Here is a 23,048-nt window from a genome sequence, read left to right on the forward strand (position 1 = left end):
AGCCGCTTGCCCACAGTCGTGTGCCCATGGGCAGGGGAGCTGGGCTTTGGAAGCAGGCCACTTGGCCCCAGAGCCCACCCTGGCTGTGTACCCCCAGAGGGCGGCACTAGGACCCAGGAGGGTTGATGGCCCTTCCACATGGGACCTGCAAGGTTCCAAGACCCAGTGTCCAGGCCACCGGCTCCCTTCCTCTCCAAAGGGTGAAGCTGTGCCACTACCCACAGCTTCTCTTGCTCTGCTAAGTGCCCCTCCAGATCTGAGCCCTCGCTGGAGTTCGGCACCCCCCCCAACGGAGGACACTACCCCTACAGGAAGGGGCCATAAAACTGGCTTCACTGAGGAGCCTAGCAGGGAGAAAGCTGCAGTGTGAGGGGTTACACAGCATCTCCACGTGCCTCAGGCACCCAAACTTCAAGGAATTTCTCTGCCTCTCCCTTCTCAGGCCTCAGCTTGCTGCCCCACGACCTTGACCTGCTTCTCTCCTATCTTCTGCTTTCCCGTGACTCTCCCTCCCCACTCCTGGGAATGGAGCAATGGAGCACTATTTCCTTTTCTCCTCACCTTTTCATCATGTGCCCGTGTGCACCTGGTCACGTGTCCCTGCATTGTGTGGGGGTGGGGCACTCGTGGAGTTTTTTGCCAAGAGCGCTTTCGAGCTTTTTCTAAACTAATGAGCTGTCTTCTCTTATATTGGTGGTGTTGCCTTCTTCGTTTAAGCCAGTTTCTGCTTTAAATGGCACTTTCTGCCTTGTTTGCCTCTCAGGTTTTGTTCCGGCTCCCAGGCTCATCCTGTGCTTTCATTTCCAGAACAAAGATGCACACCATTGCTCTCAGGGGTGTCACGGTCCAGGGGCGCGGTGTGGGCTGCTGGGGGGGGGGGTCACTCAACCCAGCATGGCGTCAGGGTCAGGGGAGGTGCCCTGGAACTGGGTCTTGAAGGACAGTGGGATGAGGGGAGGCATTCCAGGCGGAAGGCAAGGCTTTGGCAGAAGTAGGGACTCGGGAGACTCGGTGTGGGGAGAGTCACCTGCAGCTTCTCTGAGCATCTCTGAGGAGCAGCTCTGGGAATTGCACAGGGATGTGGGGCTGAGGCCCCGGGCCAGTAGAGAGATGGGGAGGAGGGGCTGACTTTGAAACCTGGTTTGGAGTAGAACTAGCAGAACCTGTGAGGCCTGTCCCCACTTCACTGGGCCTCGCCTTGCCCTCCCCCCCGCCCCGGGTGCACTTCTCCAGTGGAGCCTGAGGTTGTCCTCTGGGCTGGCCCATCATGGGATGGGGGCAGGGTAACGGGCAGCAGAAGGGACAGTAGTCCCACTGGTCTCATGCCCCCTCCCAGGCTAGGCTTGTTGGTAGGGGGACCCCAAGCAGCATCTGGGGGAAAAGCTTTCTTTTAAATGAGTCTGCAGAGGGCTCCCATGCAGAGAGGAGTGTGGGGCTGTGCTCCCACCTCTGAGGGATCCCTGTCCTCTCTCCCCATCAATCCTACCCCATCCCCCATCTCTCCAGCCTGGAGAGCAAGACAGAGGAGCAAGGCAGGTGGGCTGCCCTGGAAGAGGCAAGTGCTGGTTCCTGGAGTTGCAGGAGCTGGAGGAGAGGGCCCTGAGCCAAGGGACCCTAAAGGGACTTGGGATCCTGCTGGCTCTGCCTGCCCATGGGCACAGCACTTACCTGGCTTTCTCGCTTCCTCCCACTCCCGAACACCATTGCACCCTGTCCTGTCACCCAGTGCTGTCTTTGAGCCTTGCCAGCTCTACACCCACTCGCAGAATGTGTGCATAAGTGTGAACACACCCTCAAACGGGGCCCTTGGCTGGGCTATCACACACCCGCTTCACTTCAAGGCTGGGCTCACAGCTCAAGGGAGGGGCCCTGTGTCCTCTATGGCCCTTCACTTCTGGCACCTCTCCCCTTGTCCCTGAGGTGTTTGCTTCCACAGTGGCTCTCGAGGGCAGGCGCTTTGCTAAGACCCAGCGTGACGCATGGGCTCAGCGCACATCGCGAGTCTTGGCCTTTGGGATGCTCACTGTAGCCGCCTGGTGCTGCTGTCTTGCTCTGAAAGCTGGGCACCACCACACCCCCCACAAAGGCTGGCATTAGAGATGGACGATAGTTTGCAGGGGGCGTGGGGAGGCGTGTGTCGGTGGATGCGAGCACGCTGGAGCCATATCTATTGAAGATACACATAATGCTTTCCATACAATCCAAGCGGAATGAGAGTGTGTGTGTGCTTCATTCAGCACAGCCCAAGCCTGGAAACAACCCCCAGACAGGACAACGGGGGAAGCAACAGATTCATTCATACCACGGAGTGCTACTCAGCATTCAAAAAGGATACACTACAGTTTCACATACAACAGAGATGAATATCCCAGGCAACGTATAAAGCTCCAGGAACCAGACATCAAAGAGCACCTACCACATGACTCCATTGGGAGAAAGCTCAGGAACAGGCAAAGCTGATCGATTTTTAAAAAAAAAGATTTTATTTATTTATTTGAGAGAGAGATTACAAGTAGGCAGAGAGTGCGGTGGCGGGAAGCAGGTTCCCTGCTGAGCAGAGAGCCTGATGCCGGCTGGATCCCAGGACCCTGAGACCATGACCCCAGTGGAGGGCAGAGGCTTTACCCACTGAGCCACCCAGGCGCCCCAGAGCTGATTGATGTTGACAGAAGCCAGGGGTGCCCCTGCTGGGGCTGTGCGGTTGGCAAGGCGGGGACATGAAGGAACCTTCTCTGGCAGTTTCTTTGGCTTGAGGTAGGTGGTGATTACAAGGGTGTCTGCGTCTGCGAGGAAACCATCAGGCTCTACACCAGACCAGTGCACTCTGTATGTTATTCTGCAATAAGAGAGTTAAAGCGGGTGGCGGGGGGAGGGGGCAGCTTTTTAAAAGGGCTTCTGAGATTCTAATTAGTTCCTTTAAACCCCACTGTAGCTTTTTCAGCAAAAACGAGGGAGGCCCACATGGCCTACGTTTTCTTCAGGATCCCAGAGGATTCTAATTTATGGGCAGAGAGGCCCAGGGCAAAAGCCTTCCCCCGTCTTGAGCGGCACAGAGCAAGTAGGCTGCTACCCGGGGGTGAAGAGGGACGCGGAGGGGGGAGCGGGGGGGGGGGCGCGACGGGCTGGTGGAGTGACCTGTCTGACGCCGGCCTGGAGGGCGGGCACCGGGCACAGAGGGCCGCCCCGAGGACCCTCCCCTCCCCTAGCTGCGGCCAGACCCCACTCCTCCTTGGGTTCCTGGAAGCTGCCCGACCCAGCGGGGTTTCCAGCACTCAGGGCTGGGAGCTAAGCCGCTCCTCCACTCCAGGAAAATATTTGTTCAGGGCCTTGGCACCCGCCGGAGAGGAAATAGAAGCCAGCGTGGAGCGGGCGGGCGGCGCTGCGGCGGGTGGCTCCGTCTGCCCCTGCAGACTGCATCAGGGGACCCCGAGGCCCCGGGACCCCACCCCGCAGCCAGGCCGGCCGGGGGTGGGGGTGGATGAGCCTGGGGGCCGTCAGTGTTGTGTGTTCCTTCCCCTCCGGCGGTCACCTGTCCGATCCGCCCGCAACAGTTCCTGAAGTGTCCTGGGTGCGAGGCACAGTGCTGGGCCCTGGTCGCTGTTGGTGACACGGGTCCTGTCCCCACCTTCCAGGTCAGGGTGAGGAAATGCGGCCGGCAGAAAGGCCTTCCCCGCCTGATGGGAGCGTTGGGTTGACAGCGCTGAGGCCAGGGTGCTGGGGAGCGGGCCAGGCCAGGCCAGGCAGGGCCACGCTACCAGTGGGGGGAGGGTGGGCAGGCGCCTGGCGCCAGGCTGGAGGAGGAGGAAGGCGAGAGGAAGAGGCAATCAGAGGGGCCGGGCGTTGCAGGTAGAGGGAACAGCATGGCCAAAGCCCGGAGTTAAGAGAGAGCAAGGGGCTCTGTGGTGTGGAGAGCAGTTGGGGTTGGCCGTGGCAGGGACCCAGGAGTCGGGAGACTGGAGAGGAAGCAGCCGCTGACGCCGAAGGACCTCCCAGGGCGAGCTCAGGAGCATGGACTTTATCCCCAGGGCAGCAAAAGTTTTTGTTTGTTTTGCAACATTTAAACACATTGATTTTGATTCTTTTTGATATAGAAAAGTACAAAGAAGAAAACCAATTGGCCTTACATCCCAGATATTTCCCGATGACATTTTTAAAAAATCAAAGTGCTCTGTGCCCACGATTAGAAATCCAGGCAGAACAGCAAAGCACACTAGGAAAAGGGAAAGCCTCTTTCTCCCCACCTGTCTCCCTCGCCAAAGGCAATTTCATTTCAGAGGGTTTTTGGTGCATGCCTCCAGACGTTTTTCCATGCATAGCCTTGTGAGGATAAGCCCACACTTTCAAGAGTTGCACGCGAGGGAAAGGCTCTCACTGGGGAGATGGGCCCTACTTTTTTCTTGTTAACGTCTGGGGAGCATTTTGTTGTCGACAGAACATGACCGACTCGACTCTCCCCTCTTGGTGGGCATCTTATTTGCCGGCTCTGCTCTGGCAGACGGAGGGGGAGGCCGCCCCGGCAGGCCGCTCCCACACACGGCAGGGGACATGGACAGAGGACACCGTCTCAAGTACACACCATGGGCCCCTTTAGAGCACTAGGTTCTGGATGGAAGGAGGTGTCCCTCACGGTGACCCTCCAAAATGTCACCACTGGGCCATGGCTGTCGCCACACCCATACGGAATGTGAGAGATGCCGGACACCCCCTCACGGGTCACCACGCATACCAGCCATGGGTTCCATCTTCCTTTCCCCAGGAGGTGAGGGATGTAGACAGTGTCGCAAGGTGGTTTTGATTTCATTTCTTTAATTCTTTGAATAGGTTTTTGCTGTTCGCCTTTCTTTTTTCATAGGGCAACTGCTTCTTCATGTGTTTTGGCCTGTTTTTCTAATGGGCCTTTTGTCTTTTCCTAGTGGATTGATGTGGGCTCCTGGTGTACTGGTGATTTCAAGGGAGCAGCCTGTCAGGTTCTGGGGTCCCTCTGGCTGCAGGAAAAGGGGGATGAGGGTGTGGTCAGCTGGGAGGCCGGCGCAGGGGTCCCTGTGAGAGGTACACGGCCTGGAGTGAGCGGTGCTCTTGGGGAGGGGAGGTGTGAAGATATTCAGACAGGAAGATCAACAGGACGAGCCAGTGGATTGATTTTTTCTTTTTTTTTTTTTTTTGCACAACAATTCAGGGCACTTTGGGGTCAGTAAAAAAAACCCCAACATTGCCAACTGCCCTCCTCCAAAGTTGTGAAAAGGTTCATACCGATAAGCCACCATGTAGGCCTGAGCCCCCTGCCCACTAGTTTGTGCCCCTTCCTTCCCTGACTGTGTGGGCCATGGGAGGGGTGGGGTGACAAGGAGGAGGGACGTGTCAAGGATGGTTCCCAGGTTCCCGCTTCAAATATTATGGTCCCATAAACCATGGAAACGTCTCGGAAATTCCAGTATTTCAGCACAGTTACCGACTGACCCATCTGCCAGCATGAGGCTGAAGCCATCCAGAGTCCCCTAAGAGGGAAATAGGGGTGCACTGGGCCTCAACACGCATGTTGGGAGGTGTGGGAGGAGACATGGGCTGAGGACATGAGCTGAGGATGCGAGCTGAGGAGGAGCAGGGGTGGGGAGGTCCGCAAGTGAGCGCAGGCTTCTGGGTGCGGCTCCCTTCTGTGGGCAGAGCAGAGGGCCTGACCCGCAGGAGGCACATTGGAAATATCCACTAATTCAAATTCATTGTTACTCAAATTTATGTGGAGGTCAAAATGAATGGAAAGGGACAGAAAAGGAAATGTAATTTTCTTCCTGTTTTGTTTTGTTTTTTAAATTGAGATCTATTTTACATACAGGAAAACCTGTTCTTACTGTCCTACAATTCTTTGACAAACGCGGACTGCCGTGTACTGCCCTCCCCAGTACAGCACAGAACAGCTTCAGCACCCTGAAAAATCCCCAGTACCCCTCTGTCGCCCAGACCCTCCTCGGCGCCTGGCCCCTTGGCGACCACTGATCTGTTTTCTGTCCTGGGAATTTTGCCTTTCTCAGATGTCTTATGAACGGAATCATATAGAGGAAGCTTTTTGAGCCAGCTTCTTTCATTTCGGAGACTGCCTTTGAGCCCCAGCCAAGCTTCTGGTGTATCAGGAGTGCGCTGCTTTTTATTGCTGAGTTGTATTCCATGGTACGGATATGGTGACTTTACTCATAATCGCCCCAAACTAGAATGAACCACATGCTCTCCAACCGTGAGGATTTCCTTATTTCTAGATTCATACATCAATACTGCCTTTGTCCGAGTTCAAATCCTGATTTCAGACCAGAAGGCATGGTCCCTGTTGCCTGAAGGAGAGATCAGTGAGAGCCTGCGGAAACTTGCAGGTCCCTGGGGAGGAGAAAGACCCGGGCCAGAGGGCAAGACAGGAGGCCTGCTCCAGGGCTCTTGGAGGGACTGTCCCCCCTCCTTTGAGGCAGGCCCACGCTGAGCCCATGCAGCACCTCTGGTGAATTAAAAAAGACTCCCCATTTGGGGCTTGGCTCAGCAGATTATAAGAGCAAGAACCTTTTCCTGCAGGCTCATGAACCTTGAACCTGGAAACCAGGATATTGGCCCCTGCTGGTCCGTTGACCCAGGCTAATGCTGCACAACCACAGGGGCAAGCCAGATTGGGGGCTCTCACCCTTATAAACAGCAAAATGCTAAATTCTGCAGATCCGGGAGGCAAGCAAGCATGAGGGCCTGTGTAAGCCTCAAGAGGAAGCCTGCATGGTGTCCTTGGGCTGCCTCAGAGCCTCCCCCTCACCCGGAATGGGAGGTCTGGACCCCAGAGTCCTTGGCAGGGGAACATCTTCAATCCTGGGTCTGTAGAGCCCTTGCTAGGCCAGACCGGCCAGGACCCACACCGGCTGGCACGCCTGCCGCACCAGCCCCAGGTGTGAGGGCTTCTCAGGATGGGGACTCCCAGGGCTCCTGTTAACCCCCGAAGTGAAGGTGCTGTGGGGGCACAGGAGAGGTGGTCACCCCTCCACAGCTCAGGGAGAAGGCAGAAGAGCTGGTGGTTGAGGGGAAGACTGGAACCAGAGGCTTGGCCTTAGAATCCTGGTGGTTCCGTCTGCCAGTCACATGATCTCCTCTATGGGGCATCCTGAGGGCTCCATGAGGTACTAGGTAAACGGCATTTGGTCTGCTGCTGCCTTGTGGTAAGTAACAGATGCTGTGGTTAAACCCGGGCAGCACCACAGACTAGCAGGGCATCCGGGGCCCCAGCGTGGACATCCCCAGCCAATGTTCTCTCCCTCTGGACACCATCTCCCCATCTCCTAGGACACAGACAGGGTGAGATCACCCCTCACACCTTCCAGAACCCTTGCAGAGCAGGGTGACCAGACCTGGTGCTGACCAGGCCCAGGGGTTTTGATGAGGCAGACCCTGGGAGTTACCTTCCTAGGAGGGGGGTGTCCCTGCGGCCTAAGGGTCAGGGGCAGAAGGTCTACACCAGGCCCCAGGGGTCCCCAGTGCAGAAGCTGCCGCGCCCCTGGGGTGGGTCCAGCCTGGCTATTGCCAAACCAGAGCAGAAGCTGAGGCTTTGCTCCAGGCCCACTACTGGCCGGCTGTCTATAGTCTGCAGAAGGAGGAAGAATTTTATCCGCTGCTTTTCTCTGTACAATGGGTCCTCAAGGCTATATGAAATGTTTATATACTTTTCTCTCTCTCCTTTTTAAAAAATATTTTATTTGTTTATTTGACAGAGAGAGCCACAGCAAGAGAGGGAACCCAAGCAGGGGTAGCTGGGGAGGGAGAAGCAGGCTTCCTGCTGAGCAGGGAGCCCAATGTGGGGCTCGATCACAGGACCCCAGGATCATGACCTGAGCCGAAGGCAGACACTTAAACACACTGAGCCACACAGGTGCCCCCTTTTTCTCCTTTTAAATTAGGATGTTTTGCCATACGTACCCAATGTGCTACCGCTGGAACCCATTAGGGAAGTCTCTCCTGGTGGGACAGACAAGCCGCCGTCAGGCTCCAGAGCAGGTGTGTTGCTGTGGGCAAGGTGGGCTGAGCCATCCCGGAGATGCGCCCTGCCCCTGCGGCTCAGTGCTGGCTCTCAGCCTCGCCCCAGCCCCTTCCCCGAGCTGGGCTCCCACCCACGGGGCCAGGCCAGGCATGACCATCAGCCTCTCACGTTCTCCTGATGTCCTGGGACTGGGCGCTGGTGCTGGTGTTATCATCATTCCCATTACCTAGGTGGGGACGCAGGTCTGGAAAGAGAGACACGCACAAGGTCCCAGGGCTGGAGTTTCAGGTGCCCCATGCCTCCCTGTCCCCATCCCAACCCAGTTATGTGGCCCAAGTTAGGGGCAGAAGAGAGGGTGGTGGAGGAGGTGGGGAGCCGGCCTGTCTGCCCGCTCTCCGTCCCGGCCCAATAGCCAGCCCTCTACAGCCCTGTCTTTCCAGCCTTCCTCCCAGCCAGCACCTGCAGACACACCAAGCTTCTCCCAGGAGCCGCTCGCCAGCCCTCCCCCTGCAGAGCACAGGCCCAGAGCCTTGGACCTGGTGCTCAGCCCAGGTCTTTGAGAACTAGCCATGGGACTGCGGAGAAGCCCACACAGCCTTGGGTCTCTGTTTTCCTCATCTGAAGCCCAGGAGCACAAGTGCTTACCTGCAGGTTCAGGTAAAACTTTGAGATTTTTAAGAAATTCCATCTCTGGACAGTAGGATTTTGGGTACTTCTTAATAAGAGCTACCACCTATCATGGGCCTAGAAGGTGCCAGGCCCCACACCCACAGGCCCTCAAATGTGTTAGGGACACAGGTTAGCATAGCGGTGGGAGCAGAAGCTTTGGTGTTATACCTCACTTGCTATAGGACTATAAACTCCTCGGAACCTGTTTTCTCGTCTGTGAAATGGGGCTAGCAGGTCTGCTGCTGTAGGGCTCGGGGGGATCACACAGAGAATGTGAGTAACGTGAGTGGGTTTTGCTGTGGACACTTTGCAAGGACTCTATACACAGTGGATGTTACTCTGACGTTCACAAAAGCCCTGAAAGGCAGGCATAACTACATTTCACAGATGAGGAAATCAAGGCTCCACACCGGGGCTTTGTAGAGCTACTGAGCATCCACGCTGACCTGCAAATTCAGGTCTTTTTCCCTTGGAAGCCCAGAGCCCTCCCCGTGCCACGGCTGCTTCCAATCTCTCCCGTTCTGCTCACAAAGGACCACCTGGGCAGCACTGGGTAGGCGGGGCTCTTCCGGGCCCCAGGCTGCCCCAGCCACCCCCGAGGCTATTCCCAGGCACGGGAAAGGGTGGCCTCCCCAAAATGCCTGGATGCTGGTGCCAAAGTCAATAATGATAGCCCGCCCTGCAGGAAACCATGGTCACCACGATACAAACAACTGGGAGGGACGGCAGGTCACTTGGGCCCCAGCACCCGCCAGCTCTGTGCCCCTCTGTGCCGGAGGAGGGCAGGCTGGGGCTGGCACCCGGTGACTCTCAGACCCAGGAGTGGGGAGGGCGCCCCTTCCTCCAATATGGGCCGTGTCCCCTGTCCCTCTCCGGAGGATCTCCTAGAAAGCTGGCCAAGAAGGCGGCAATGGGCTCAGCTAGGAAGGATCCCAGGGAGGGCCTTGGGTCCCCGGGTACCTCCCATGGAACCCTGGGCCCCAAGCTTGCTACTCCGTGCCTCTCACTGTCTCAGCTCGGTCTTGAGGCCTCCTCTGGATCAGGGGCTGAGACCCAGAGACCCCAGAACATGGCACTGGCCTCTGCAGAGCCGTCAGTTCTGTGACAAGGACGGGCATGCTTTATTAAATACTGTAGATGTCCAAGGGCAGTTGTTCTGGGGTCCCAGAGGAAGGACACTAATCGGGCTTGGGGAGTTAGAGAAGATAGCCCAGAGGAGGGAACATCTGCTTTGGGTATTAACAAAGGAGCTGGCCAGGCCACACGGGAGATGGTGTTTCTGGTGAGTGCAGGGCGCACTCAGGGACCTACAGGTGCCCTCCCGAGTTCAGTGTCTGCGTGGGGGGCGGGAAAGCAGTGAGAGATGAGCCGGAGGGACAACAGGGGCCGGGAGAGGAGGACTTTGCACCCTGGGTCAAGGGGAAAGGGGTAGAGCTGACGGTGTACGGAGGTTAAGGAACTCCTGGCTTGTGAGCGCGGATGGGGCACGGATGGGGCACGAGCTCAGCGACCTTCTGCTGTTACTTTCAAATCAGCTGGGGTGGGAATATTTACACCAGGGGACCTGGTCAGTGCTACAGACCAGAGCCAGTTGTTAAAACACACACACACGGCAGCCTTTGGTGGAGGCAGGGGATACTTAGCTCTGCGATGTGAAGGATGGGTGGGAGGAATGGGCTCGGAGCCTGGAGCTGGGCCCTGGGTGACCCGGGGAGGGTGAGAGGCTCACCCACAAAGGGCTAGGTGGCGGGAGACGACGGGCCCTGCTGTGTCCGCGCAGCCTGGGGTGGGGGGCGCGGCGGAGTGGGGAGCTCCTTCAGCCTTCTTCAGCCAGAGCCTGAGAACCCGGAATAAAAGCCTTAATGGGAAACACCTGGGCTCTGCCTGCCCTGCTGAGAGCAGGGGACGGGGTGAGGGGGGGTGTGTGGGGGGTGGGGGGGTGAGGGATGGAGGCTGAGCCTGGAGGACTGGCTCCCCACCCCTTCCTTCGCTTGTGCTCCAGCCCTCGCTTGCGCTGGACGGGACCCCCTGGGCCTGCGCTGGCTGGCGAGCTTGGTGAGGTGCGGAAGGAGGTGCGGCAGGGGTCATGGGCACGGCCCCTAGTGATCCCTTGAGCCAAAGGGCTGGTTGCGTGGGTGTCTGTTCTATGGAGGCTTCTAGCGAAGGTTCTGTGTGTCAGAGCCACAACCAGCCTAGGTCCTGGCTCTCCCCTGGCTTCCCCACAGAGGCCTGGGGGGCGGGGCGGGGCGGGGGCGGGGGGGGGGCTCCGCTGGAGAGAGTGCAGGGAGGAAAAGACTGAAATGCGGGGAAAGATGTTCTGGCCCCGAGAGGAGGGCACTTTGTTAACTGCGCTCCCACCTGTTATGTGCCTTCCACACCCTGCTCCTCCCTCAAATTCCCACCCAGGGACCCGTGACTCCCAGCCCGGGTTCAGGGGCAAACAGAGTATCTCTGCGCACATTAGAAACAGCGCCCCCTCTGGACAGGTCCAGCTCTGTGGGACGGGGGCTTTGGTGAGTGGACATGGCCTTGATTGTCCTTAGAAAGGAAGACACTCGCTTCAAGCCGTGACCAGTGTCCCAGAGGAGTGGACTTCCCTTACACACACGCAGCTCTGCCTTCTCTGCCCTTCCCCCACCCGTGGACCACCCCAGCCCTCCCTAAGAATGACCCTGAAAAGGCGGGGAGGGAGCTGCAGGGCGGGGAGGAGGGCCTTGAAGGCAGAGGTCCTCACACACTTCAAGGGCTGGGGGAGGTGTAGCCCACTCGATACCCCACGGCTAACCGCCCACCCCCTGCTGACAGCCCTGCCGCTGGGCCGCCTCCAGGAGGGGAAGCTCCACGCTCCTTCTGGGCACCATGTGGGGAAGGAGGCCCCGGCATTTGGAGATGAAAGGCACAGGGCCGGCTGCAGGGTTTCCCTCTGGAGCCATGTGGTCCCATCCAGCGCCCACCCTACGTCCAGACCCATGGAGTCAGCAGTGCAGCCATAAACGCTCTTGGGTAGAGGAACTGGCTTTGCCTTGCCAGCCGGGCTGTGAGAGGCGCTATCATCCCAGCCCTTGAACGCCGAACACCCCTCCACATCCTGGCCCTCTTTAGGACGCTGACCCTTCAGGGTGAGTCTGTCCTCTGGGGAAGATGGGGAAGGAGCCCAGAGCTGTGGGCCAGCAGGCTCAGGGACAGGCTCACGATCTTGGGGACATTCCTTCCCTCCTGGGGCCTCAGGTCTCCTCATCTGTGAAACATGGTCAAGAGAGTTGGGTCGTGGGCCAGTGACAGGCAGAGCTAGGGTTGGAACCCCACAGCCACAGCTGCAAGCTTCCTTGCGGCCAGAGGGACAGGCCGTGCTGAGTGGGACACCCCTCGTGGACCCTTTAGGAAGTGGCCACCCCTCGGCGCTTCTCCACACAGAGGAATTTCTGGAAATCACAACATGGAGGATTCTTAGGGTTATTGAGGCCATAGTCTTGAAACTGAGGCTCAGAGGTTCAGAGAGACTGGCTCATCAAAGGGGGAGCCAGTTGCTCCCAGTACAGTGTCTCTCCACTGTTCAGGTGGTCGTCTTGGTCCCCGGCCGGGGACACTGCGTGCATGTGGCACCTGGATTGTGACTGGGGCCTCCTTCCCGCCGGAGGAGACAGTCTCTCTGGAGAAGCAGAAGCAGATGCGCCTTCCCGCATGACTGTAGCTGTCACATGAGGCCACCCTTTCCCTTTGTCCCCAGTTACTGACTCACAGAATAGCAGTCAGTTCCTTGAAGAGAAAGGAGCCGTGGCTGGTGACCAGTGCGAAGTTGCTGAGAGTTCCCTGGGCAGGTCGTTTGCTAAGACCAGGCCCCGAGTTTGCGCAGCCTGGAAGGAGCCAGGCTCCTGCCTGCAGAGCCTGGGGCAGGGCTGCCCCCACAGGCAGGAATTCCTGAGGCCGGCAGGTGCGGGGACCGGGGAGAGGGAGGGGGCCAAGGGGCTACCGCTGAGAATTCAGTCCATCGCTGAGTTCCCACGGGCACCTACAGGAAACCCAGCCCTAGGCTCCCCAGTGGAATAGGCCATTAGGGACCCCAAGGTCCTGCTGGGAAGACACCCACCAGACTTGAGCACTTGGCACCATGAGCTGTCTCCAGGCCTGGTAGGAGCAAGGGGAGGAGGGAGAAGCCTGCTGAGGGCTGTGGGTGCCAGGGGCGGGGTGGGGTGGCTCTCAGGCTGGTCTAGAAGGATGGGCAGGATTTCTGACTGGGAGAGGTCTAGAGATAAGAAAAAATAAGGAGCTAAGAAACCATGTCCGGCAGGGGCAGTGGGGCACTCCAGTCTTTCGGGTGTTGCTGAAGTGGGTGCTGGTTCTCCAAGAATGGTTTCCCTGTAGCAGGCGCCACAGTGGCCAAAGCAGGCCACCCCCCACCTGGCCCCCCAGACATGACGGTGCAGGGATGGTGATGACATGAGCTCCTGTGAGTCCGGGTTCAGGAGTGGCCCCTGATTGCCAGCATGCCCTCCTTGTTTGGGGGAAGACTTCCTGTAGGGTTCAGGATGAAGGGGTCAGCTCTGTGGGTTCCCCCAGATGGGGAGCTCAGACACCAGCGTTAGGGTCACCCCTACCCACTCAACACCACCCCCTATGGGGAGGCAGTTTCTCTCTGTGGCCTTCTGGATGCTTTTTTTTCCCTGTCCAGGAAAGTCTTCCCTCTTACATGCTGTCCTCACGGTGCCACCTGTGCCACGGGCAGCCACCTGGGAGAAAGATCCTCAGGAGCTGGGGCCACACGCCCCTGGAGCCAGCCTCCTGGAGACCAAGAGCCCCGGGATGGACCTTGTGGCTTCTCCTCCCTCTCCTTCCTCCTCGTCCCACATACTTTTCTGGTCTCTGCTTCCCTCCATTACGTTCTCAGCAGCTGCCCACTGATTCTAAGACTGCCCACATTCACAGGGCAGGCTTCCAGGAGGAGGTGTCACTGAGCTGGATCCTGGAGTGCTAGGAGGATCCTTCTGTAACTCTAGAAACTTCCAGCAGTTTCTAGGAGCCTTCCAGGACAAGGCTGAGGCTGTGAGTCGAAGCAGCTCTGTCTTCCATTACCCACCCTTACACTGACCCACAGATTCTCCTCAAGCCCAGTGGCAGTGGCGTGCAGGTTTGAGGCGTTCTCAGTCCATGGGACAAAGAATTTTTTCTGCCTTGTGGGATGTGCAGAGCTGGGGCAGCTGACTGGGGACAGAACGGGAGGATTTAGAACCTAGAGGGAGGGAGAGAGCAGGAATGGGCACAGAGAGAGAGAAGGGGGTGAGACCATCTCTCCTCAGTGTCTCCACCCTCCTGAACGCAGGAGTGTCCGACGCTCTGACACCAGTGTCTTGGGGCGTCTTTGCCAGACTCCCTGTTTTCAGCTTCTTGCTGCAGCCCCTGGCAGTCTTAGTTCAGGGGCCTTGTCCCTGGGCTGTGCTGTGCTATCATGGATGCTGTGTGGAGAGCCGGCCCCGCAGCCAGGTGCACAGACAGGAGGGACAGCTAGATACTACCTACCCGTGACAGTTATGCTGCCCCGCCCCTCCCCCACCCTGCCACCCAGACTGATGACTTCCTGAAAAGGGGTTCAATGGGGGATTTGTGACATGGAACATTTGATGTGACCTGAGAACTTCCTGTTCAAGTGACCCCTGGGGCTCCTGACCTCTGAACGTGTCCGTGCAGTCAGAAAGTCAGAATGAGGCCTGGTGGGGGGGGGGGCGGTGTCACAGTTTCCTAAACAGAGCTGTTGGCAGGCCCCACTTGCCCTGGGCCCCAGAATCCAGAGTCCTCTGCTCTGTAGGCTCATCTGACTTTTTGCCACAGAAGCTGCTTGGTGACCTTGAGGCTCAGGAAACCAACCGGGGAATCCCAACAGGAAGCAGATCTTCCCATGTGAAGGTGTTTCCCACACCCACCCCCTCCCCAGAGCACTTAGGAAAATGGATCCTGAACTGAGCCTTGGGAGTTGGTACCGAACCCCGGGCCTTCAAGGCTCCCAAGTGTGAAAGCGACCCAGGCTGCTCCTCGGGGCTCCTCGGATTTCCTGATTGCCCGTGGGTTTCCTGAGAATGCCTGATGAAGCCCTCACTCCACAGGGACTCCTGTGGCACCACTGCTTACACGGAAGGGACTGGGAGGGATGTTTACCTTCATACCGAGGAGTCCTCGAGAAGCCTTAATCCAGGTGGCTGATTCTCATCAGAAATGTCCTTGTTCAACACCGTCTTGTGCGAGCTGGGATGTGTGTTAAGAAAAAGTCTCTATCCACTGATTTCTACAGAGATTTTAGTCCCTCCAATTCTGTGACGCTCGGGCTGTTCTGCGATGGGATCTGGAGGCCCTCGTTTTAATCTGAGCCCCGGGACTGCAGTCTGTGGGGCACCTCTTGGTGTTTCTGGGGAATTTTGTGGTGGGAAACCTGCTTCTTGCATGAAGTCTGAGCCAAAAATGGTTTGGCCAAAACAAAGATGCACGAACTTGTATAACGTCTTTTTTTTTTTTTTTTAATTTATTTGACACAGAGAGAGAGAGAGAGATCACAAGTAGACAGAGAGGCAGGCAGAGAGAGGAGGAAGCAGGCTCCCAGGACCCTGAGATCATGGCCTGAGCTGAAGACAAAGGCTTAACCCACTGAGCCACCCAGGTGCCCCTGCATAACATCTTTTCATTCTGTCCTCCCCCCTGACCCGCTGGACTGAACTATAGGTTAATTGCCTCATGCCCACTAAGGTGTAGGTTCAGTAGCTAAATGGAGCTAAGCCTAGTGGAGCTTCTGGGGAACTCAAGTCCTCTGCTGTCTCTAGCATGTCATAGAACGATCCAGAAAACAGTGCTCAGCCAATTAACACCCTGTGGTCTGCGCAGACCAGGCAGGAGCATCTGCTGGGTGCCCATCCTAAGGAGGGGTCCCGGGCCTGATGGCAGAGCCAGGAAGCCTCTCTGGGCAAAAAGGCCTTCCTAGGTGTTTCGAGGTTTCAGTATCACCTGGTAAGTCAGAAGAAAGGGCTGTTCTACGGGCCCTGTCTCAGTCTCCTCCGGCTGAGGTCCACAGAGCTGTTCCCGTGCGCTCTAGGACAATCCAACTTGACCAACCCCTTGGCCAGATCTGGGTTGCCTAAAGCATGAGCTGTCTGCCTGCTAGGGCTGCCTGGGGAGCGATGGGTCTGAATCAGACCTCAACTAGACACTAATGAATGCCAGACCTGGGGACTGGGGCTTAGGTTGTGGGGGTGGGGAGCTTGGAGGCAGGCCAGCCTCGCAGGAGAAGGAGATGGGGTAATTCGTCATGGGCACATGGAGAGAAGCATTGGGCAAACTACTGCGCTCTCAAAGGCAGGGAATCTGAGATTAGACTCCAACTGCCCAGCATTCTGTGGGTGAGAGAGAGCAGAGAAGCCTGAATCCCCATCCCAGGAGAAGGTCAGGCATGGCTGTGGTCAGAATGATGAAGAGGCAAAGCCAGAGTATGTTTGATTTCCTGGGAGAAGGAAAACTGAACAGTGACTCAGCTGAGAAATATTCAATCAAGTGTTTGCGGAAGGACAGCGTAATCAGAAGGCAGTGCGGTGATGAAGGACATGGAGCCATGGAGAGGTCTGAAGGCAGTGCCTTGCCCCTTGCTCCTCACGTGCACCAACACCAGGACCCCCTCTGGAGGAAAGCCTGGATCAGACCTCCTGCCCCCAATAAGTCACAATGAATGGGGGTTAAAAGGAAGATTTAAAACCAAATATATCTGGGGTGCCTAGGTGGCTCAGTCATTAAGTGTCTGCCTTCGGCCAGATCAGGGTCCTGGGAACGAGCCCTGCATTGGGCTCCCTGCTCAGCAGGAAGCCCATTTTTCCCTCTCCCACTTCCCCTGCTTGTGTTCCTTCTCTTGCTGTGTCTCTCTCTGTCAAATAAATAAATAAAATCTTAAAAAACAAACAAACAAACCCAATATATCTCAAATTGAGGTGCCTCATCGTGTTCAGCATCCTTGGCTGATGGGCGGAAGCATCTCTTGTCAATATCACGGGCTGGGTGGCTCCGGCTTTAATTCACCCATGGCCCCTTGGGGATGCAGTTCTCCTGGGCCTCTCCTGAGAACCCCAGCATGCCCTGTCACTCCTCCCTGCTAAGTTCATGGATCCAAGACCTTCTCCCTACATCTAAAGGGCCGGCAACCATTTACGCATGGATCCCTCTCCAAGGCTCCCAGGCTATTCCCTACATGGTGGTGGTTAATGGTTGGGTAGAAAATCGGGACTGTAGGAGGGCAGGGTACACCTGTCATCCAGCTACCTGGGCGTCCTGCAGGCACTACTTCAAACTCATCATTTCCATTGCAAATACCTGCCTCTCTCCCTGGGTATCCTCGCCTCCTGGGTACCTCCTGGGTGTCCTGAGCATCTCCGTCTTCCCAGTCCCAACTCTTCCTCTCCCTCACCGTTCCATTGCTTCACCTTCCTTCATCAAAATGACAGTGGTTTCCTAACTGGTAGCTCTTTCCAGTCTCAGTCTCTTTGAGTCAATCAGCCCGGTTGCCCTCAAGTTCAGATAAACAGAAAAATTTGCGAACAAGTGAGCAAGGGGCAGGAAGACATTGAGAACTAGTGAGGTCAGCCACGCCTAGCGTTTTGGCTTTCCCTCGCCTGCTTGCAGACACCCTGCAGAGAGTTAATGCCAGGAGCTGGGTCTCTGTCTTTCCCCCACCACCTGCTGGGGCTCCCTGTTGGCTGAGTCTGTCTAGCGGTGGGAGCGTGGAGGAGCGGGCTGACGCTGTCCTCACAGGCTGGTCTCCCCAGCCCAGGGCAGCAGGTGGAGCAGGGATCTGGAGGGGAAATGGAAGGAGTTCACGCATAGGCTGACCCATTCTTCACGTGGCCACCAGGGAGATGTGTCCAAAACCTGTATCTGAATGAAGTTCCTGCCTAAAATCTCGAGAATAAACAAAGTAATGGTATGAATTAATAAGGGCTAGTCCACCAATGCCCCCCTGCCCCCACCAGCTGGCCCCGTTCATAGGACTTTCAAGGTCAATGGCATGTTCCATTTCACGGTGGAAGTGATTGAAGCTCAGAGAAGCAAACACTTGGGTCTCCATAGCCAGGGCCTGGAGACGTGAGAACCTGAGCTGGGGCCTACACTGCTGTGACAATCCCTCCTGTCAGGAGGCGCCCCCCCGGGTAGCTCCGGCTCTCCCCAGTCTTGGCCCAGACTCCTTCCCCACTCCCGAGGCTCCTGGGCTCTAGTTGATCTGTGTAACTAGCTCTCTGAGGCCTCCATTTGCTCTCACCTCTGTGAGCGTTTAGGGCAGAGGCTGGCCGACGGTGGGCTCATGGCTCCCCACCGGCCTGTCTTTGCACAGCCTGGGAGCTAAAAACACTTTTTACCTTGTAAGCAATCAAAACATTTAAAAGGATCCCATTTTGAGACGTGAAAATCATGCGACATTTCCATGTCCATAAATAAAGTTTTATTGACACATGGCCGTGCTCGTTTGTTCACATCCCGTCCGTGGCTGCCTTGGGGCTCCCATGGCAGAACGGAGTCATTGTGACAGAAAAAATAGGGCCTACGAAGTCTCAAATACTTGCCCTCTGGCCCTTTACAAGAGAAGTTTCCCAGTGTCTGCCTCAGGGGGCTGCTTTTTGACACGCTCTCAGTCTCTATTGTGCTCCAGTGCGTTTCAGTTTTACCTCCAACTTGAAAATTGGTGCTCATTATAGGAGACTCAGACCAGACAGGGGGTTAGGGGGCTGTGGAGCCCTGTCCCCATCCCCTGCCAGGGGTTGCTGGTACTATTTCTTCCGTCCTGGTTGCCCCAGGCTTCTCTGACAGACTCCCATTCATACCTCGGGCCCAGCTCGGCCGCCACCTGGTTTAGGAACCACCGGGCCATCCTTTTCTTTTCTACGTTGCTTCAGAGGCAGCCTACCTGGCGGCGAAGAGCACAGGTGCCCGGTTGGAATCCTGGCCCTGCCACTTACCTCCTTGGGCGACTTACTCAATTTCCCTGCTCTTCTCTCATGAGCTACAGTGGGGGCCATACCTTGCTGTGAACCTCATGGGATAAAACCCAGTACCTACGTGGGACCCGCTCAGAACAGGGCCTGGTATCCAGAAGGTGCTGTGTAGAAGGCAGGCATGGCCTCCTTCGTGGAAATTCTGGCCCGTTCTCTGCCACCTGCTCACGTGCCTGTCTCCCCCACGAGGTCCTGTGCTCTTGGGGGCAGTGAGCAGCTTCTGTTCTCTTCATGACAGGAGTGGGTGCCGAGTAAAGAAACAGATTTACTGTAAGGAGGCCGGCGGGAGGGGTCCAGGCAGGGGTCTCACAGGGCCCGGAGAGGATGAGACCCAGGCTCGGGCGTGGGATGGCGCTGTGGGAGAATAAACAGGATGCCTCAGAACTTGAGTTCCCAGAGGCTGGGCAGGTGAATCTGGGCCCCAAAGAGTCAGGAGAAGCCCACCTTTGTTTATGGCTGAAAAGTTTGCAGAAAGGCTAGGGTCACGGTCTCCCCAGATTATGAGGAGAGACCGGACAGCCCCGGTGGGCCCAGGCCTTCCTTAGTGCCCCCCGCCACTGGGGACTGTGGGGAGGTGGGGGACAGTCCTCTGAGGGGCACGCGCAGGTCAGCCAAGACACCTCATTGGCCCAGCAGACCCGGCCTTCCTGGAATATTGAAGAAGGGGAGAGGGGCTGGGAAGAGGGTCAGCCCCGTCTGCGGCACCCGCTCCCGCTCCGAGCTTCAGAGAAATTATCTTTTCCTCCCTCACCCCATCTCCTACCCACACTGCTCAGCCCTCCCTGGACTTCTGAAACTTCTGAAAGCTGAAGTGGGCGCAGGACTTACGCAGGACAAAGGACATGCGCAGTTCATTCAGCTAAGGGAGAGGCCCAGCCTCCAGGGAGGCGGGCGCCAGGGTGTGGGCCCAGCAGCGCGTCTGGAGGCAGATTTGGCCCCGTCTAAACGGAGGTTCACTGCCACCACCACTCCAGGAACCAGGGTGCCCCTGTGGAAGGGGCCCCAGGAGTGGCGCGTGGGTGGGCGCACCAGGCCGGGAACATGCGTGTGCCTGTGCGTCCCGGTGCAGCCGGGACGGGGGTGGAGGTGCAGAGGCGGGATCTGTGTGACTCCACTAGCCGAGGGCCTGGAGCGGGGGCGCGGGGGTCCTCGTGGTGAGCTCCTGCCTCCTCCAGTCCGATCTGCGTATGCTGGTCTGTGGCTGGATGAGAGGGACAGGCTCAGGATTTGACAAACACCTCCAGCAAGGCCAATCCCCCCGAGCCCTGAGGCCCGAGTCTGCTCCTGGGACCCACGAGAGCCCCCAGAAGTGGCCCCACAAGCTGGGGACCAGGGGCGCAGAATATGGTGGTGATCACTGGCAGCCAGGCTGTCCCTTGTCCTTCCAGGGTTGTCTCCCCAGCTTCTTGGAGCCTGCCTGGCCCTGCCCTCCCTGGGTCACCCCTGAGCCCGGCAGGCGGGTGCGGCAGCCGTTGTGCAAGGGCTGAGCTCAGCCGCGGAGCCCGTCCCGGCCTGCGCCGGCCTGCTCGCTGCAGTTAATCATTGTTCAAAGGTCCTGGCAGGCGAACAGGCCGCGGAGGAAGACGTGATGGGCAGGGCCACCCCTGCCAGGTCTCAGCAAAGCTCCTCCCGCAGGCCTGGGCTGGAGCCGTTCCCCAGGACCCCACGGTGAAAGCCAAAGGCTGGCCTGAGACCACCTCCCTAATTCTCCAGTAGGACCTGAGCAGTTGTGTCTGATCGCAGCAAAGAACGTCCCTTTGTGGATCTCCTCTTTTCGTCAGAGCGGCCTCAGAGCAGTGCGGTTGGCAAGTGCGGAGGGCAGGTACCAACACCAAATGCCTAGGTTCGAACCACAGTGATGCCACTTCCCAGCTCTGGGACTTGGGCCAAGCATCACCATCTCTTGGGCTCTGAAAAGTTGGTGGTGGTGTTGATGATGCTGCTTTCCTCAAAGGACTGTTGTGAGGCTTAGGATCTATATCAGGTGCTTTCTATGCCAGTAACACAGAAAGCCCAGGACCCCAAACCGAGACTAAAACACTCATCACTGGGCATGGCTAATCCGCCAAGAGGTCACCAGGCGCTGGGCTGGACTGTTTGTGCACACTGTGTCATCGTCCCTCAATGCGGGCCCTTGTGAGTTAGGTACAACTGTCCCCATTTCCCGGAGGAGGACAGCCAGGCTTAGGGGAGTGAAGCGACCGCCCCAGGTCACACGGTGTAAATGACAAAGCCGGGACGCAAGCCCAGGTCCGTCTGCCCCCAGATCCTGAGTTCTCTCCCCTACCCACACTGCCAGGTTTGCAGATCAAAGATGCGAATCCAAACTTGCCAGGCAATTAACTTCTGCCCACACTCATTGACATCCTCTGCGCGTGGGGGCAGGGGTGGGGACGGGGCGAGGGGGTTCAGGACTGAGTTGTCTTGTGGGAAAGATAGAGATCAACAACAGCCAGCCCCGGCCCTCTGTCTGCGCTCAGAGAACCTCCGATGGATGAGGCCAGAGCCAGCGCCATGCACAATCCCTGTAGAATCCCAGTGCTGCTGTTGGCTGGGATCTGGGGGAGCTTGGAACCCCCGGACAGCCAGGGCGTGGGTGGGAGCTGGTGGGAAAAGGGCCTGGAAGCAGCATACTGGTTTGGGTTTGTTGTTGTTGTTGTTGTTGTTACAGTATATGTTTATTTGTCATGGTTGGGGAAGGGGAGCTATGGGGATGTCAGGAGGCCCAGAACCCTTTCTCCCTCCCACTGGAAGCTTCCCCATGGTGTAACTCTTGGCCATAATGGCCTTGTGCCAGAGATCCCCACTAAACAGAAGAACACACCTCTCCAGGGAGGCTCTTGGCCTCCTGCAAGGACTCTTCTGTCTATTTCAGAGGTGCCCCTTGAGGGAGTTTGCCTTTGGGCCAGCAGGAACATTTGGGGGTCCTGTGGGAGCTGGCACAGTATGGGATTAGTGGCTAGAAAAACTCCATGTCAGACATGTAATCTGAGATCTTGGGAAAGAAATGGCCATGAGGCTAACTAACACAGCCCAGGGACCTCTGGGTGTGTGTGTGTGTGTGTGTGTGTGTGTGTGTGTGTGTGTGTGTGTGCACGTGTGTTGGGGACTGGCTAGGGCAGCCGTGCTTCTCCTCAGAATGGTGGCTTTAGTGGAGTTCTTCTCGTGACAGCTCTAGAAAGTTCTCTGGATCGTCCCGCCTCCCTCGGTGTACTTTCCCTGAGATGCCCACCCCCTTCCCCACCCAAACACTCCACACTCCCTGCCCTCTCTACTTCTCTCCAGACAAAAAGGCTTTCAGAATGTGCTCTGATAAGCGCACTTGCTCTGAGCTGCTGAGGGCTGAAAAGGTTTCCTCTGTGGCCCTCCCAGCGGTCTCACTCTTCACTGCCCATCGCCCTGCCCCTAGATGCATGGTCCCCTCTTATGTCGGGGGCAGGAAGCCCAGCGCTGAGCGCCCAGGCCCCCCTGGCTTTCTAGGACACGGAGGCAGCCTGTTCCTGCCTTCCTGCTGCTGGAGGCAGATGAAAGGAAGCTGAAAGCCCATCTTGGCCACCGTGACGAAGTCCAGCCCCAGAGGCCAATCTCAGGCCCCAGAGCTGTCCTGAGTGTTTACTGCCCTGCCTTGGAGGCCCTGGGCACAAAGACACCATTTCTGGCCATGGCTGAGGCCACGGATGTGGGTGTTGGGAGACATGGCTGAGACCCTGGCAGATGGGAAAAGGTGTGGGACATAGCACTGGTGCCAGGAAGGGAAGCTATACTAGAAAGAGCGAGAAGATGCAGAAGGAAGGAAAAGGTCCTGTCTCCTCTGCCATCTGTACCCCCTGCCGCCCACCCCCCCCACCAACGTTATCCTCCTGACCTCAGTCATCATGGCCCTTCCACGATTCTCAGGTTTTTAAGTAAACATTGGTGTCCCCAGGGACTAAGTGGGAGCTCTGAGATTTCAGGTGATGCGATGTTATAATGAAAGCAAATTTCAGACCAGACTCTGCTACCATGTCCTATTTTTAATAGCTAGTAGGCATAAAAACCAGCATTTGAGCCTCTCCACTAAGCCTAGGGCTTCCCCCTTCTTTGTCCTTATGTGTGTCAGCAAGCATTGCATGAAAAGTTCAGTGCCGCAAAGATAAGCCTATGTCCTGTCGGCCGGACCAGCCCACCTTTCAGTCGGATCAGGAGGCAGAAGCTTCTGTTGGAGTTGGGGGAGCGGTGGTTGGGGCTCAGAGAGAGACCCAAAACCAAATGGGAACAGGCCTAGAGCTCCCGTCCATGGGTGTTGTTCAAGTAAAGGCATGGGTGCCTGCACCATCTTTCTAGCCAAACATGTTTCTTGAATATCATTTCACCTATGACACATTATCTAGAACACCGCT

Source organism: Neovison vison, chromosome 8 (assembly GCF_020171115.1).
Source record: "Neovison vison isolate M4711 chromosome 8, ASM_NN_V1, whole genome shotgun sequence".
Classification (NCBI taxonomy): domain Eukaryota; kingdom Metazoa; phylum Chordata; class Mammalia; order Carnivora; family Mustelidae; genus Neogale; species Neogale vison.